Source organism: Puma concolor, chromosome D2 (assembly GCF_028749965.1).
Source record: "Puma concolor isolate L17-30 chromosome D2, mPumCon1.1.hap2, whole genome shotgun sequence".
In the NCBI taxonomy this organism is placed as follows: domain Eukaryota; kingdom Metazoa; phylum Chordata; class Mammalia; order Carnivora; family Felidae; genus Puma; species Puma concolor.
This window is the reverse complement of record NC_141677.1, coordinates 73,545,620-73,563,989: the sequence shown is the minus strand read 5'-3', so window position 1 is coordinate 73,563,989 and position 18,370 is coordinate 73,545,620. Positions and strand designations below refer to the sequence as shown.

The following is an 18,370-nucleotide window of genomic DNA, read 5'->3' as shown; positions in this document are numbered from 1 at the left end:
TCCACAAATACTTTAGAATAAGTCTGTCACTTTCCATGAAAAAATATCTCTAGGATTTTTACTGAGAATATATTGAATCTATTTTCAGCTTGGAGAGAAATGACATCATTATAATACATCATTAAAATTCTTCTTAAACTTAGCTCTCAAACATCAATAATCTTTTTAAAAAAATATTTATTTATTTTTGAGAGAGAGAGAGAGACAGAGACAGAGCACGAGTAGTGAAAGGGCAGAGAGAGAGGGAGACACAGAAGCTGAAGGAGGCTTCAGGCTCCCAGCTACGGAGCCCTACGTGAGGCTTGAACTCAGGAACAGTGAGATCATGACGTGAGCCGAAGTCAGATGCTTAACTGACTGAGCCACCCAGGCACCCCTCAAACATCAATAATCTTAACTATAATATTGGCAGGAGGGAGCTTAGTGAAAGATAAATCAAGATGGAGATTTCTGGCAGACACCCTTGACTGTATGTATTCTGTATATTATTTGCCTTAAGATCCACATGCCTTAGAGACCAAATATGTAGGTGAAATTGTAGACACTTAATTATACATGTCATAGTCCTCAAAGCTTAGGAATTCCACTAGCCTCAGTTGCCACCTCTCAGCAGATGACTTCCCAACCTAGATCTTTACCCTAACTTTTCAGCTGAGCTACATCCGTGCTCACATCTCCAGGGTTGATATTATTATTTGGCCATTCCACCAGTAACTCATATTTAACATGCACAAAATTACACTCATTCTCGAATCTAATCTTTTATCTTCCTAATTTCTATTTCTATTGAAAGAATCCTCAGAACTCCAGGTGTTAAGCTGAGATCTTTAATTGCTTCCATCTCATGCAGCTGTATACAGAGGTGGAAAGTGGTGGGGAAATGTGCCCTGGGTGCAGGCAATAAAGGCGGCATTGTCAGAAGAGAATTCAGAACAACAATAATACTGACTAAAAACAGGTAGAGTTTTTATTATCACTAAATTTTTAGGAAATTTACAATTACAATGTGAATCTCCCACCACACCGCACTTTGGTACACTCCTCCTGTCCCTGTGCTCCTGAAGTTGAACTGGTTGCAAGATTATGTCCTTTTATCCTCGGAGACAGCTCTTTCTATGTCCCTAGCCTCAGGCTCTCATTGTCTTATGGTCATTTTGCACCTAGAGTTTTCTTCTTCCAATTCATCCTATACAAGCCACCAGGGTAAAAACAAACAAGTTCTGAACATTTCATTCCTCAGCTCATAATCCTTTAATAGCTCTCTATTGCCAACAGAATAAAGTTCAAAACTTAGCTCGTTATTCAAGGCCTTGGTGGCCTCCCTCCCTTTGTACCACCTTTCTCTCCATATGATTTCCAGAAAGAACCATATACTCTATTTCATGTATATGCTCTACTTCTGTGACTTAGTTCACTACTATTCTTCTCCTTACTCTTTCACTGCATCTCTGTCCACATTCTAGTCATTCCTCTTCAAAGAGCAACTCACTATTACCTCCTGCTTGAGTATCTCCCTTATGTCAACTGCAAGAAAACTCTTCTCTGAGTTTGCCTAGCATTTCGTCTTTCATTTATGGTGTTTGCTATTTTATACTTTGTATATCATGGATTTTTTTTCTTAGCTCTTCTTATAGACTCCAACTAGCCTGGAATACACTTGGCATTTAACAGTTCTACTTATGGTCACTTACAAACTCCTTGGAGTTAGGGCCAAATCTCACTCATATTAGCCATCAGCAACTGTCCCAATTCTTTACATGAACTAGACTCTAAATACCTCTTGAAATGAAGGAAGTGTATAGTACTCAGCTACTCATCTCGTGATTGTTGTTGAATACTCTATTCTCGTTTGTCCCTCCTGTTCATAATTCCCTAGGAAAGACCTGCCTGAACAATACTATCTATTCAACTGCATTTAGTCTCCCATCAAAACCACATGTTCTCAAGAAGTTTCCTTCATGTTCCAAAGGGTTTAAATAGGCCCAGAATCCCCAAAATTTTTACTTCAAAGCTATTATGATTTCTTCCCTTTTCTGAATTCTCAGCACATATTATTTATATTATTCATTCAGTTCTTAATCATATATTTCTTTGTTACATGCCTTATATTTTTAACTCATGCATTGTTCTTTTTCCCAAGGGCTAGATATTTCTTCCTAACAACAATGAAATTCTTTTGTGGATGGGGGCCTTGTATTAAGCTCCATTTTCCCTCCCCGGCAGCTAACACGGCTAATTCCCACCCCCACCCCCACCCCCACCCCCGAATGAATTGTTTTGCTGCAAACATGTTGGCTAGAACTTTATACTAAATATCTCCTTCCTTCTTGTCAGTAAACTATAGTTAAATTTAAGTTGGTTGAAACTAATCTTGAAATACATAAAATACCATGGAATTTGTGTCAATTAATTTTCCTTAATCTTACAGGATTCTGAATTTGGAGATTATAGAAACTAAATTATTTACTTAGCAAGAACTTTACATTTCTTGATATAACATTAAAGTCATAATTCCCCTGCTAAAATTAATCTTTTGAATTTAGAAATATTTTTAAGGGAAATTAGGATATATAAATTATTTTTATTTTGTTATTCAGTTAATAGTAGACATAAAAACTAGTAACAATTTAAAAAGACAATAACTTGTGCTCTTTGTTTACTGGTGTCAGACATTTCATATTATATTTAATTCCTACACATACAATAGGTGGTACATACATTATACTCTTGTTACAGATGATAAAAATGAGACCTTAGTGTTTCACCTAACATGGCCAGGGTCACATAGACACTATGTGCAAAATAGGTATTCTACTCTTGGTCCGTCTGACTATAAATCCTGTGTTCAAGTCTGTAGGTTGACTGCCTTTCCAACCAGAAAAAAAGGATCGTTCCCCTTCTCCACTGATAAATGCTTTCCCCGACAACAATTCATTATGCAAATATTCACGCATGCAGAAGGGTCGGAAGGATGGTGTAGTAACCACTATATGTATACCTGTCATTCCAATTCTACAAATCTTAACCTTTTGCTCTATTTGCTTTATCACAACTTTATCACCGATCTGTCCATTTGTCAATCTGTATCAGTCCATTTCTTCGGAGACATTTCAAATAAGTTACGGACATCAACAGATTTCATTGCTAAAACTTTCAGTATGAATTATTAATCAATGTTCATGCTTATTCTGAGGAGAGTTTTAGTTCAATCAAATGGCACTTAATCAGAGAGGCTTTCAAACACTACTTAGAAACTTTTTTTGGGGTGGCAATTCAAATCTTCAAACTTTCTCTACCATATCGGTCAAAATAGAAATGTGATGTGGAAATGCTGGTTCTCATGTTTGTTTAAATGAGGCAAGCATTCAACTACCTACATCAATTTTAAGCTGGTAGGTCAAGTTTGAAAATGATAGCCGCTTTATGTTGTCTCTAGTTCCTTTGATATACATACATATTTTTAAAAAAATGTCAGTGATGTCTATGATGTCTCCTGTGGCAGTTATAATTCAAGATCGTAAATAATAAAACAATTCATATGCTCTAAAGGTTTCCTAGCTCTCTGACAATTATGCACATATGCACATTATCCCATAGTTATGACACTGCTGTGATAACTTATTTGCTTGATGATATTTGCCAATGAAGTCATATCACCCTCTTAAGGAATCCTGAGAGTTATCTTGGAGTTTTGTGATGGTGATAAACAAAAGCGATCCACATATTCAGAAAAGTTCATCCTCAGTGCTGACTCCTATCAGGACCTGGGTTTTTGGTAGTATCTATCAGATCATGAAGACAATTGTGCAGGTAGCTATGAGAGATTGGTATTTTTCTAAAATGCTCTTGTTTTGTTGTTGTTGTTGTTGTTGTTGTTGTTTTTCATTAGGATTCCTGGATAACTGACCTGATCCAGGGTTCCTGCTCTGCCACTAATGCCCGCTGGGATGGGGCATTTCCCAGTTGTTATGCTCACTTAAAGTTACAGTGGGCAAGTCCTTAATTACTTTTTTAATAAGATGGACCACAGAAGACAGTCCCATCAGTATTCACTGAGTAGCTCAGATTAGAATGTTCTGAGTTTTGTTCATTCTCCATCCCTAATCTTTCTCTTCTATACTCTTGCCATTTCAGAAAAAGTTACAGAACACAAAACAAAAGAAAGTGTCCTTTAGAGTATTAGTTCTCAGTGATTAGAGATTCTAACAGTGGTTAGAGACTCAACAGCTCTGATTATAGACCAGCTTATTAAACGGAAGAATTCAGGGTCTTCTTGAGATTAGCTAAATGAAAGTGTCAGAGGGGACTGGGCCTGAGAATCTTCATTTTAACAAGCATTTCTCTGGATCTGATACAATTCTAATTTGAGAACCACTGATTAAAACAGACTTCTCCTACTGAGAAAAATCTTAGACGTAAACCCTAGTTATAATGTAATACAAATATAGACAATCGAATGATTTGCTGGTCAAATCTCATTTGAACAAAATCCAGAGGATAGTGAGGCTGTTTGGAAATGTTTGAATTCTGTTCTTCCTGAAATTTCTAGTTTATAGAAAGTGACTTTACCTCTATGGAGTAAATTTTCTTTCTATATCTAAAAGTGCTCTTATTTCAATAGGAGAAACATACCACACTTTCATACATACTTAATTGTTAAAACATTCCTAAAGAGTTGTTTTTGTCACATAGTTATAATGATTTAGTTTAGTTTTGTTTTGCTTTTACTTTTTCTGGTAGGTACCAGAGAAGTTTCTGGCAAAAGCCATCATGAGATGAAAAGGACTACAAACAGTAATTTCTATTTGATGGTAAAAGAAAAAGGGGTAATGTGATCCTTTTATTATCTGTAATATAAACAGCATCCAGTCTGGTACCTTCATTAAAAGTGAATATTTGGGGTGCCTGGGTGGTTCAGTTGGTTGAGCATCTGACTTCGACTCAGGTCATGATCTCATGGTTTGTGAGTTCAAGCTCCACATGGGGCTCTGCGCTGACAGCTCAGAGCCTGGAGCCTGCTTCAGATTCTGTGTCTCCCTCTCTCTCTGCCCTCCCCTGCTCATGTTCCATGTCTGTCTGTCTGTCTCTCTCTCTCCCTAAAAAACAAACAAACAAAAAAAGTGAATATTTAATCAGTGGAAAAATTCAACTATTTTGTTCAAAGTACTGCTAGAATCCACGGAGGACTGCAAAGAAATGTAAGACTTCTTAACAGCCTTTCAGAGTATTACAGTGTTTTGAGAGAGGTATGATGTGGTTATCAAGAAATATAAAATCAAGAAGTTTATGTGTTCTACCAGTGGTACACAGAAGTGTGGGAGATGGAGTTGCCCTGAATAAGAAAGAATGGGTTCATAAAAGTTTGAACTCAGTCTTTAGAATGAAGACTTTTAGGAGAATAAGAAAAAGTCAAGGCTGAGCAAGAGCATGGCACAGAGGCACATCCGGGTTTAATATGGTTAAGAACAGAGGTTTGGCCTGGAATCGCAGAAGGACATGAGGTTGAACAGAGTAAATGGTACTTGATTTCAGAGGCATTTAAATACCAGACTAAGGAGTCTGAGTTTTACTAGAATGTTCTGTCAAGATTAACATATGCCTTATATAATTGGCAGCAAGGATCTACCTTGAAGTAAGGTCTTGATATCTGATTTTGGTACTGAACTTCCTAGATAACATACTGTTTACTCTTGAACTATCCCATTTATTTTAAAGATGCATTATCTTGAATTCATGATTAAGCTTGGTAACTGACTCCATCACATACTAATTGCCTATGCCATCAAGGAAGCATAAAGCCTATTAATACTCTTTAAATGTTACCTCTAGGGGCGCCTGGGTGGCTCAGTCGGTTAAGCATCCAACTTCAGCTCAGGTCATGATCTCGCAGTCTGTGGGTTCAAGCCCTGCGTCGGGCTCTGTGCTGACAGCTCAGAGCCTGCAGCCTGTTTCAGATTCTGTGTCTCCCTCTTTCTCTGACCCTCCCCTGTTCATGCTCTCTCTCTCTCTCTCTCTCAAAAATAAATAAATGTTAAAAAAATTTTTTTAAATGTTACCTCTAGCATACTAAAGTTCCTTCAATAAAAGAGTATTTGACTTTTTTTGTAGTTTTACTGTCTCCTCTCTTCTAAGCACTTTGCCTTAAACAAATTATTATACTGATTCTTCCAGATTTCTTATACATTTTGAAGTCTACATACTACATTTGTCTTTTTTAGGTTCAAACATCATAGCTTTTCATATTTTGTTACAGACCCTTGGCCTCACGTTTATTCTGTTATATTGGATTATAACTGGAAGCCTATAAAATCTTTAAAAGCTTCATTTTAGAAAAATAATCCAACACTATAATATGATACTTAGTGTAAACATTTTCTGAGTGAAGAGATAATTTTATCAATACTGTTTCCTAAAGTCAAAGTGACCTATTGGTAGTGGAACACTTTGTATACAATGCACAGAAAAAAAAAAAAGAGTACACTTTTATATAAGTGTTTTATTTTAAAAAGATAATATAATAATAGTCTTTAAAAAAACCAGTCAAGTATTACAAAGACGATTCAACATTTTTAAACTAAACTATTCACATTCACTTGTTAGTAACTTGACAAGCTATGGTTGTATGTTTTTGAAGGGAAAATTTAGAGAGCAAGTATTTTAGAAGTATGTATTTAGAACTGCCTTAGACATAATGTAGTGACTAAATACATATTACTTAAAAAGAGTTTTAATGATTAACTCCGATTACAAACAGGATTTACAATTATTTTCTAAATTATAACATTAAAAATTAACAGCAGATTATTCAAAACCTCAATGCCATTCATTTCTCAACTCCTGTCTAATGACTATTAGTCAACATTATAAAAATGTCATTATTTCATGTAACATCTTTGATGCCTGTGGGATGGGGCTGGGAGGAATAAAAGAAAGCCTCACATCAAAGAATGGCCTCATTTACTCTAATCACAACTGAGTAAAAGATTAAAAAGTCAGAAGAGTTATCAGTGACACCTGATCTTGAAAAAACAAAATAAGAAAAAAAAGTCCTGGGGCATTCTGTCAGTGGTGGGATTAATGTAATATTAATTATAGTAAAGTGTCAACCAAAGATTAAGAGATAAAACTTAACAGAGGAATCAAAAAGCAGCCTACTGCCGGACTAAATTCAAAATAGATACTAGAAAGGAAAATTGGCTTAGATAGCAGTTTACTGAAAATTGAATAGGAATGTGAAACATATTCTACCAAGAGGTGAAACCATCCCTAGCTTTCATTAATCTCCTTTAGGATTTGGCATAGCCAGGTATCTTTCATGCACATTCCAATCTCAAACCTGGGGCTGGAAAAATGGCTGGATGTTCTACATGAGCGCTTATTTGGGGGATATTCTAGGGAGCAATCCTTGAATTTATGTACTTGGGTGGTTCATGAGTTAGGAATGGTAAATGGGTACTAGGCTCTTGAATCTCAGGCTTACAGGTAAGGGCTGAGGGTCCAAACTTCAAATAATAAGGTAGGAACTCATGAAACCTATACATTCCCAAAGAACGTCAGGCAAATAAGGAAAGATATGTAGGCAGAGAAGATAGGTCAGTCATACAGAATAAAAAGAGTTACACTTAGTGATTTCTAAAGCCACCCATTAGCTTAAAAAGAACTTGGGTAAAATTTTGTATTAGTGTTGAGAATTCACAAGTCAGTATTTGAATATCTTTAATGAAATGTTTTTACGAATCTGGCTTAGAGTTCACCATTTCTACTCTTATAATGAATAAAATGAAGACTGACTTCATGGGCATATGGCCTGTGCAGTTACACAGGGCCCTGTGTTTAGGAGGGCCCCAAGCCTGGTTAAATGCTCTGCTGAAATTCTTGAAACTCTCCATCTTAAAATTCTTCATAATTTTGTGCCAAAAGTTTCGGTATATTCATTTTGCACCATATATTACGTACTTGGTGTTAAATACAATCAGTTATGACTGGGTTATATATCAGTACCAAGAGAAAATAAACCAAATACATTTAGCAAAATGGGGTGTTGGCTACAGTAATCCTTTATAAACACTTTTCTCTTCTGATCCCATCTTCCCAAAGTAAATTTCTTGTGTTCTCCTTGTACTACGTTTGGATGGGAAAGTACCTGATATCGGAAGATTTTAACCCTTCTGGGCATATGAATTTTAAAGGGACCTGATGAAAAAGCCTAATGAAGAAATCTAAAAGGAATGAATTGCTAATGATGGACATTTAGGTAAATGTTTTTGGTGATGGATTTTTCTCCGCTTTTCATTTTACACAAAATATGCACTTGATTTACTTTTCATGCCTGAGCAGAGAAAAAGAGCCATTTACTCTACTCTTGCTCTCTACCTTGACTCCATTTCTCATAGCGAAGAAAAGTCCCCTTTTCTGCTTCCCCACAAAAATTTTCTTTACTAGATCATCCTCAATGTTCTTTGCTAGCTCTTTGTATAAAGGTGGTGGTAGGGGGGCGCCTGGGTGGCGCAGTCGGTTAAGCGTCCGACTTCAGCCAGGTCACGATCTCGCGGTCCGGGAGTTCGAGCCCCGCGTCGGGCTCTGGGCTGACGGCTCGGAGCCTGGAGCCTGTTTCCGATTCTGTGTCTCCCTCTCTCTCTGCCCCTCCCCCGTTCATGCTCTGTCTCTCTCTGTCCCAAAAATAAATAAACGTTGAAAAAAAAAATTTAAAAAAAAAAAAGGTGGTTGTAGGAAAATGGTGCCTCCTCGGTATAACACCAATTGAAGCTGCCTATTGGTTGTGGCTGGTTTTTACCTCAGTCACAAGCCACAATTTCCAAGACAATTTCCCTTTATGCTCTTTTACACCACCCCCAAATCTCCCCTCTCACAGCATAATGAATCTCAATGCAGCTGAATCATGCAGGTCTGATTTAGCCCGCAAAAATGTCAGTCAAAGCAAGCAAGATGTACTCTTTGGCCTTGAGTGCTCTAAGCTGCTATGAATCATAGGTTTAGTTTTTGCCAAATGAAAAGCAATTTCACTTGCAAAAAAATATCTGTGGGGATACTTATGGCTTTTAACGCATAGGGAAAATGTATTACAATTGTCTAGGGGAAGAGATTGTGCGTGCGTGCGTGTGTGTGTGTGTGTGTGTGTGCACGTGTGTGTATGTGTATGTGTGTGAACCTTTTATGAAACCAGAAAAAAAGAACCAGAATTTACTGCATTTGCTTTCAGTTAAAATCTTCTCATTTTTTCAGCTTCAACTAACAGGTGTTAACCATTAGACTAATAAATTGCTTCTACAAATGGACCATATCAATGAGTTAGATTATTTAATAAGGTTCAATTTTTGTAAGGGAGCAACTCAGTTAGATTTCGTTAGGAAGACTCTCTGAAATTAATTGCCAAAATATTGAGCAGTATGATATTTTCTCTAACTCCTACTTATAATCACCAAGGCATTGTATAAAAATGGCTTTGTCAATACTGCATTCTATAACTTGGAATTTCTGTTCTTAGGAAAGAAAAAATTTACAAAAAACAAAATTGTTAACCTTCTTTTTCACCTTGGAATCCAATACCATAAATTGCAAGCTCTGTTCTGTTAGTATGGCACTTCATCTTTAGCCACAGAACACCTATAATGGTCAAAGGAGCCTTCATTTCTTACGAGAACTGTCTATCCTGACTTTTAAAGTGCAACTTAAGACATTGTTCAATATGTTCAGTCTATACTAGCCTTCAGCTAATCCAAGACTCCTCTAAACAATGGTTATCTAGTACGGTGGCAGCCCCATTAAGCTGTCTGAAACATCGCAACTTATTTTTTCCCCCAAGATTGTTCTTGTTATGAACAATTTTTGTAGCACCGAGAAAAAATTGTGAAGGAGTAAGCATTTCAGATAACATTTCAGATTAGGCTATTATAGTAAAATTGAACATCCCAATCAAGTCATTGGGCTTCTAAACTGATTTACTACATCTATGATCTTTTATGGTTTTAACTATTTGGAAGAGACAGAAAACTAGAACTGATTTCTCTCCTGAAAATATACTCAAGGAAGGAAAGTATGGAAAAGGGTAAAAGCTGGTATATTAGATTCACAATCTGCTGAAAACATAAGAAAAGAGGGCATTTTCTAAAAATGCTGAGAGATGATGTGACCTAAGAAGGTTAGGAGACAGACAGTAAGCAAGAAGTCTTTAAATGCTTGTGTTGGTTGTGTCTATCTTTGGGAAAATTATTTAATCCTGGTTATTCTTATATTTCTTTCTTTGTAAATTGGGGGTGTAGTTTCTCACCACAGTGCTGAAGTAATATATCTGACAAATAATGGATCTTTTCTGCTACTGAATGTAATTTAATTTCTACAAGATCCAGCTTCTTAAAAAAGTTAATATCATATGTTCCATAAGATCAAAACGTTGAATTTTTTTAAAGTTTGTTATTTTTTTAGGAGAAACATTTTTAATACACTTTATTTACCTTGCAGTAGATATACACTTTTTAAAGGTAGGGCACATATTTTTAAAACACTTGACTTGTAAATCAAAAACTTTTTCTGAACTGCTTTACATTATATTTTTTATATTTCATACCTACAAAGCACATAGGCATATTTTTTTATTTTTAAATTTTTTAATGTTTATTTTTTGAGAGACAGAGACAGAGTGTGAGCGGGGGAGGGGCAGAGAGAGAGAGGGAGACATGGAATCCAAAGCAGCCGCCAGGCTCTAAGTTGTCAGCACAGAGCCAGACACGGGGCTCAAACTCACGGACCGCGAGATCATGACCTGAGCTGAAGTCCGACGCTTAACTAACTGAGCCACTCAGGTGCCCCAAAGCACACAGGCATATTAAGAAAACCCATCAATAAATTCTTTAAAAGACTAAGATTAACAATACAAACTCCAAGACATGTTCAGTGGTTTTATTAATGCTTTATTCAAACTCACTAATTGATGTCACCAGAAAAACCTCTAAGTTTTTTTTTCTCAAATTTTTGAAGCTCACCATTTTAAACAGAAATATATTTTCTGCAGACTGCAGCTTGCTTGTTTTTATAATACCAGAGTTTGTTTTATTGACTTCAAATATGTAATTTTCTCAGCTTCAATTATTGCAATGTGTGAGTAATAGACATTTAATTGCTAATTTGTTGGAATATCTATGCCTCAGTATGCTTTTGACATACTTTAACTTGAAGAGGACTGATATTTATTTTCAGTAAGTTTACTCAGTTAACTTTCTCACTGATCTGTTAAAACTATTTTCTTTGGGGCGCCTGGGTGGCGCAGTCGGTTGAGCGTCCGACTTCAGCCAGGTCACGATCTCGCGGTCCGTGAGTTCGAGCCCCGCGTCGGGCTCTGGGCTGACGGCTCAGAGCCTGGAGCCTGTTTCCGATTCTGTGTCTCCCTCTCTCTCTGCCCCTCCCCCGTTCATGCTCTGTCTCTCTCTGTCCCAAAAAGAAATAAACGTTGAAAAAAAAAAAAATTATAAAAAAAAAACCAAACAAAAAAAAAAACAAAAAAAAAAAAAAACTATTTTCTTTATGAAAAACAGCTTAGAAAGTATTGAGTATAAAAAATGAGACAATTCCATATCATTGATTACATATCTTCAGCATTTTACTGCCATGCTCTAGTTACCTCTAATTTTCATTGCTTTTAATATGCCATTTTTACTTGCAGCATCATTTTGAAGATTTTATGAACTTATGGGATTTGGGGTTAAAATGGTAATTTAATATAAATATTGCTATCAATGTGTTCATTAGATGGCATAATTTTTTTTAGACTTCCTTATAAAGGTTTTCCTTTAAACATTTTAGTTAAAAAATTAAAAAAAAAAACGGGGCAGCTGGGTGGCTCTCAGTCGGCTGAGCGGCCGACTTTGGCTCAGGTCATGATCTTGCAGTTCGTGAGTTCAAGCCCCACGTCAGGCTTTGTACTGACAGCTCAGAGCCTGGAGCCTGCTTCGGATTCTGTGTCTCCCTCTCTCTGTGCTCCTCCCCTGCTCATGCTCTGTCTCTCCCTCTCTCTCTCAAAAATAAATAAACATTAAAAAATTTAAAAAAATTAAAAAAAAACACTTTCAGGTCAGTACAACCTAGATCCAGGTTTTGTGGAACCTGAAACTTTTGGAGTTTTGGAAACTCTCTTTAAGAGAAAGAATATAAATGAAGAATACAGTATTAAATGCCAGTCTTTAGAAGGGTCCTGTGCATATGAGGGGCCTTCCCACTTAGGCTTCATTATCTTTGAAGTCAACCCACTTCTGGGGCAATAGCTGTTCGACTCTTCCATATTTTTCTAAGACATACAAAGAAACCTAGAACATCAGACACTATGGTTAGTAGTAAAAGTAGGAGTGATAACAGTTACTGCCTAAAAAGTGCTTATAAAATGAACTAGGCAAGGAAAGTCCTTTATATGTACGATCTCATCAAATCCTCAGAACCACCCTGTGACCCTGCTATTTTTTACTTTTGTTTTATTGATGAGGAAACTGAGCTCAGATAAATTTAGTAATTTGGCATAAATCAACCAACCATCAGGTGATAGATCTGGAATATGAAACCAGGTATGAGTATCTCCAAGTTCAGAGATAATGAAGACTAATTGAACCAGAGAGCCCTTTCTTTCTTTTCTTGTTGTTTGTATGAAATCTGATTAATATCATTCATAAGTCTATTACTTCTAAATCCTTCCACAAAAGGGCATTACACATCTTCGGTTTACTGCAAACATATCTCTGAAAGAAGAGTGAACCCTAATGTTAAAGCTGTAATACAAATGTTTACTTACTGGCACTATAGTATAAAGCAAAATGAAGAATATCTTATTTAAATAAAACAAGGATTGTTATCTTTGCTTTATCAGTATTTTGTTTATTTATTTACTTACTCATTTTATTATTTACTATTTCCTGGAGAATATATTCAACACATTTTTTTCCTGTATATGCCTATAGCCAATTTTCTAGGCTCATTTAAAACCAAATGCAAATTAAAAAAATTTTAATGTTTATTTATTTTTAAGAATGAGAAAGAGAGTGTGGGGTGGGGCAGAGACAGAGGAGCACACAGGATCTGAAGCAGGCTCTAAGCTGGCAGCACAGAGCCCAATGTGAGACTGGAACTCACAAACCGTGAAATCATGACCTGACCTGAAGTTGGACACTTAACCAACTGAGCCACCCAGGTAGCCCAATGCAAATTTTTAAAATTTTTTTTTTTTTTCAACGTTTATTTATTTTTGGGACAGAGAGAGACAGAGCATGAACGGGGGAGGGGCAGAGAGAGAGGGAGACACAGAATCGGAAACAGGCTCCAGGCTCTGAGCCATCAGCCCAGAGCCTGACGCGGGGCTCGAACTCCCGGACCGCGAGATCGTGACCTGGCTGAAGTCGGACGCTTAACCAACTGAGCCACCCAGGTAGCCCAATGCAAATTTTTTTAAAAATAATGAAAGCTATGTTTTGCTCAGGAATACTAATGTATACATACCATATACATCGTTTTTACAGGAGACACTAGTTTGCCAAACTTCAGTAGCAAAACACCAAGTTGTGAGTTTGGCATCATCTAGCTAGCTCCGTGGTTTCTCGATGCCCTGGGGAACCTGGTAGTTAGTAATGCTGAGAAACACCTTGTTGCTGCCACTTCTCTTCTTACAGGTGACTCTACTGTGATAGAACATTCAAGTCTTTAAGATGCAAGGCCAGGCAGGGGCGCCTGGGTGGCTCAGTCGGTTAAGCATCTGACCACGGCTCAGGTCATGATCTCACAGTTTATGGGTTCGAGCCGTGCAGGGGGCTCTGTGCTGAGAGCTCAGAGACTGGAGCCTGCTTCGGATTCGGTCTCCGTCTCTCTGCCCCTTCCCCATTCGCACTCTGTCTCTTTCTCTCTCTCAAAAATAAATAAACATTAAAAAAAAAAAAAAAAGATGCAAGGTCTGGCAAAAAGCCTCCCACAAATCCACGGGATATCACTATGCTCTGTTTGATAAATTCTGTTGCCTCTTCAATTACATTGTTGATTTCAAGTGCTGTCTTATTTGCTTGTTTCTTAATCTGTCTTTCGCTTTGTTTCCATCTTTTCAACTCTCTTCCAGTCAGTCTGCATGTAACCCCTGTGACTGGCAACCTAAAGAAGAAGAAAGCTGGCACCTACTGTGGTTGTTGCAAGTTTTCCAACTTTTCTAGAACAAAAATCCCTCACAGAAGCCAGTCAGTCCACCGTTTACAACCTTAGTGGCTACTGAGTATTCTTCTACCATAGGTTCAGAACTGCAGCCAAACATTTGATCCCACCAATTGTGTCTTCTCACAAACTCAGTTAAATGGGACACTTTTTGAGACTCCTCATTGCTTTCATGCTCTTGGCGAGGGGGTTTCCGGTCACCATGATACCTCCGAGGCCAGCTCTGAAGGTGATCCCACCCTCCCCCCTCTCCCCACTACTTTCCTCTTTTCTTTTTTCCCCATAGAAATCCCACTTTAAAGTCCAATATAAATCACAAGTAGAAAAATACAGCCTCTTGAGAAGATGCAGTTAGGGTTGTCCCTCTGACCATCTTCTAGAAACAGCATGATACTTTACGACAATGTACTGAGCACTAACTAGGTGTCAGACCCCATGCCAAGTGCATTTCGTCCTTCCAGCAACTGATAACGTGAGTGTCAATATATTCATGTAACAGAGGAGAATCAAACATACATCTGTTTGATCCCTTCAATCTACTGTAAGAAAGACAATCACAAAATTTTTCAAAAGCACTTTCTTCTCAACCCTAAGCCCTTAGTATTGTTGGCATCTGAATAAATTTCAACTACAAAAAGTTTGGAAACCGAAAATATGCACTGTTTAGCAATGCTGCGTCTTCAGAATTGACAAACTTATGGGAAAAACTTGCATGATAACAAAGAAACCTGTGGGGCGCCTGAGTGGCTCAGTCGGTTGAGTGACCAACTTCAGCTCAGGTCCTGATCTCACGGTTGGTGGGTTCGAGCCCCGCGTCAGGCTCTGTGCTGACAGCTCGGAGTCTGGAGCTTGTTTTTGGATTCTGTGTCTCTCTCTCTCTCTCAGCCCCTCCCCCACTCAGGCTCTGTCTCTGTCTCAGAAATAAATAAACATTAAAAAAAAATTCTATAAAAAACAAAGAAACCCGCACAGTTTCTAGTTCTAGTGCAGGAGGGGTTGGCCACCATCATTACTTTGACAAGTTTGAAACTGAAAACCAGCATAAATGTCCATGGTTGAAGTAGTTATTTTCCCCATTTAATAGCTCTGAATATTTTCACCTGTATTACAGTTGACAATGTATCACTTTGGTTAATTCCTTTGCTATTATTTGCATCTAATTTAATGGATACAAGTGATTAAATAATACCTGTTTTTTCATACATCTGTATTTTTTACTTAAAAAAGGCAATTTCAATGTTTTCATTAGTAAGAACAGAAAAGGATGAAAAATGACTTAAGACACAGAACTTGATAAAAGTAATTTATGTAACAACCTTCCGTGGAAAACAAAATACTCTGTTTTCTTGCTAATTCTCACAAGAGCACAATTTTTATGATGAGTCCAAATTTAACAGAATAATGTTACTACTCCCTAATTTTTTAATTAAATGAAGTAATTATAAACTGCACAATAAAAGTTAGCAAAATTAACAAACTAAAATCTTCCTTTGAAGTGCATTTATGAGGAAGAGAGAGCCACTTGATAATGTGAAGAGAACAGGGTGTGTATATCTACAATATTCGTGGCTCAGAGTTGCTGCTGACAAGGAAAAAACTGGAGTGGTACACATTCTACTGTAACCAAGGGAACAGTCAGTGGATGGATGGTCAAAAAAATGGGACACTCATTTGCTCCTTGGAATGAGAAAATGTAATTAAAGGACATAAAAATTGCACAGTAGCTTGCAATAGGGCCTTGATATCCTGTCTTCCTAATTCTAATAGTAATGTAGATAAGCGTATCTTATCAAGTCATAAAATAGTAAATCCTAAAGCAAGAAAGATGAAGGGGTTCCCTGCATCTCCAGAAAAACACGGTGTAATGTTAATACTAGTCAAAGTGCTTGCTATTTATCAACTATTAGCTATGATTTATATGTATATACATGTTCTCCTAACACTTAGAAACATAGATATTATTCTCATGTTACATATGAAGACAAATGAGGCTAAAAGAGAACAGGCAATTTATTTAAGTCATGGAGTCAGAAATTGGCAGAGGTGGGATGAAAATCATAGGCTTTGCAGAAAAGGAATAAGAAACATTTTGATATTCAAAATACCGATCAAATAATTATTAACCACGTACCTTTAGCATTTTTACTGGCACTTAGAGCTTTTTGGTTAAGAAGAGAAAAACAAAATAATTACAATATCCACAAGAATGTTTAAGCCACTCAATGTCAAAACTACAATGACTTCAAAGGGTGGTTCTGGGATTAGGTACCAAGATAACAAAATTCTTAGAAAGTGATTCTGATGTGCAGCCGGGATTGAGATCCTCTGTGACATACTAAGTGAAACTGGCCAATGAGAACACAATTAAATGATAAGAAGATCAGAGCAGGGTGAAATATCAAGGTACAAAAAGTATGGAGGAGTAATGATAACGATACAGGCCTTGAAAGATAGGGCTGGTTGGTAGGGGAAAGAACAGATGAAGAAAACTGTAGGGCAGAGAACATGATGAACAAAAGCATAGGTGCAAGAATGGTCCTGGTGCAATAAAGGAAAAGTAGTTAGGAGATCTAATTGGTGAGGGTAATAAGGAGAGCTAGTAAAAAATAACTTGTATTTGATGTAGTAGCCAATAGGCAGCTCTCAGAAGCTTAAAAATCAGTGGGAGGGAACGGAAAAGGGGTGCTCTATCATAATAAGTCTGCTCATGACATGTGGGATCAGTAAAACGGGGAACAAGCAAGGTAGATGACTACAAAGTTCCAACCCTTAAGACTAGATTAATAACAGCATTGACGAAAATGGAGCTGTTGAAAAGGAAAGTCAGTGGGGAGGGGGGGGAAGATAATGGTGCTTATTTCATGTTCACTGAATGAATCAATGAATGATGAGTCTGTCTGGGACTTGCTCAGTTATGAAGAAAATTGTACTGTAATGATTTAAGACTACAGAGCTGGAGCAAAGGTATGGTAAGGTACAAAGTGCCTATGTTTAATAAATAAATGAGTGAGAACAGTTAGAAGGGATTTACTGAAGCACTGAGAAGTGATAAACTCTCGAGACACTATGAGTCATAAGATAAAGCAGTGGGTCATAAAACCTTCATAATAATTATCCTAAGCCCTTGCAATTGTGAAAAGCTTCACAATCTAAAAAAAAAAAAAAAAAAAATAATTGTTCAGTGATGTAGAGAGAGGAAATGTTATTACCCACAATTTTCATACAAGTAAATTGCAGCTCAGAGTTTATGTGACTTCCCCAAGGTAATACCACTAGTAATTAGGAAAACCTGCACTCAAGTCCAAGTGTTTTGACTCCAAATTTTGTTCATTAATTAAGGCCAATTTACGTAATTCTAGAGAAGATTCAGTCCATGAAGTCATAATGGTCTGAAGATAAGAAAGGATTTGTAAAACTTAGATATTTTAATGAAGAAAAATAAGGGCACATAACATTTTTCCCCCAATGATTCTAGATTTCATATATTCACTCTCTTTCTCTCAATAATGGAAAATCAAACTTACCTTCATCACTGCAGCATACAACGCCAGGGATTCATTATACCAAAGTTCTATTAAAATGTGACTTAATATGGGAGCTTAAACTATGAGGTAGTAGCTTTCACCATCAGATTTCAAAGAGCAAAATGTTTAGAGTATTGGCAAGGCTGTAGGAAAGAGTCACTGTCATAATTGTTGGTGGGAGTTGCAGATAGTATAACACACGAGAGCAGTGTTTTTAACAAAGAACATGTGCAATGTCTGGAAACATTTTTGGTTGTCACATCTAATGGCAAGTGATGGTTAGAGGCTGGAGATGTTGCTCAACAGTGTACAATGCACAGCCCTCCACAACAAGGAATTATCAGGCTCAAAATGTCAACAGTGCTGAGGCTGAGATACCCTGCTGTATAAAGATCAATTTGGCAATCTTTGCCAAAATTATAAATGTATATTCCTCTTGGACTAGAAATTTTACTTCTATTATTTTTTTCCTACATATACTTATACCTGTGCCAATCCATTCATTCAACAAATATTCATTGAATGCTTCCTCTAGGAACTAGGATTATATTAGGGAACAAACCCAAGAAAAGTCTTTGCTTTTTGGAGCTAGCGTGCTCATGCAGGGTGGGTGTGGGAATTGAAGATGAAACAAGTAAGGAAAATACATAGTATCT

At 37.1% G+C, this 18,370-nt stretch overlaps 1 protein-coding gene and 1 pseudogene across 2 annotated transcripts in view; both read right to left on the bottom strand.

Annotated features, from left to right (window-relative positions):
- The window catches only part of ATRNL1 (attractin like 1), a 772,750-nt gene that overhangs the window by 183,048 nt on the left and 571,332 nt on the right, over positions 1-18,370 (bottom strand). The window lies entirely within an intron of this gene.
- Positions 13,223-17,720, bottom strand: LOC112854477 (FUN14 domain-containing protein 1 pseudogene; annotated as a pseudogene).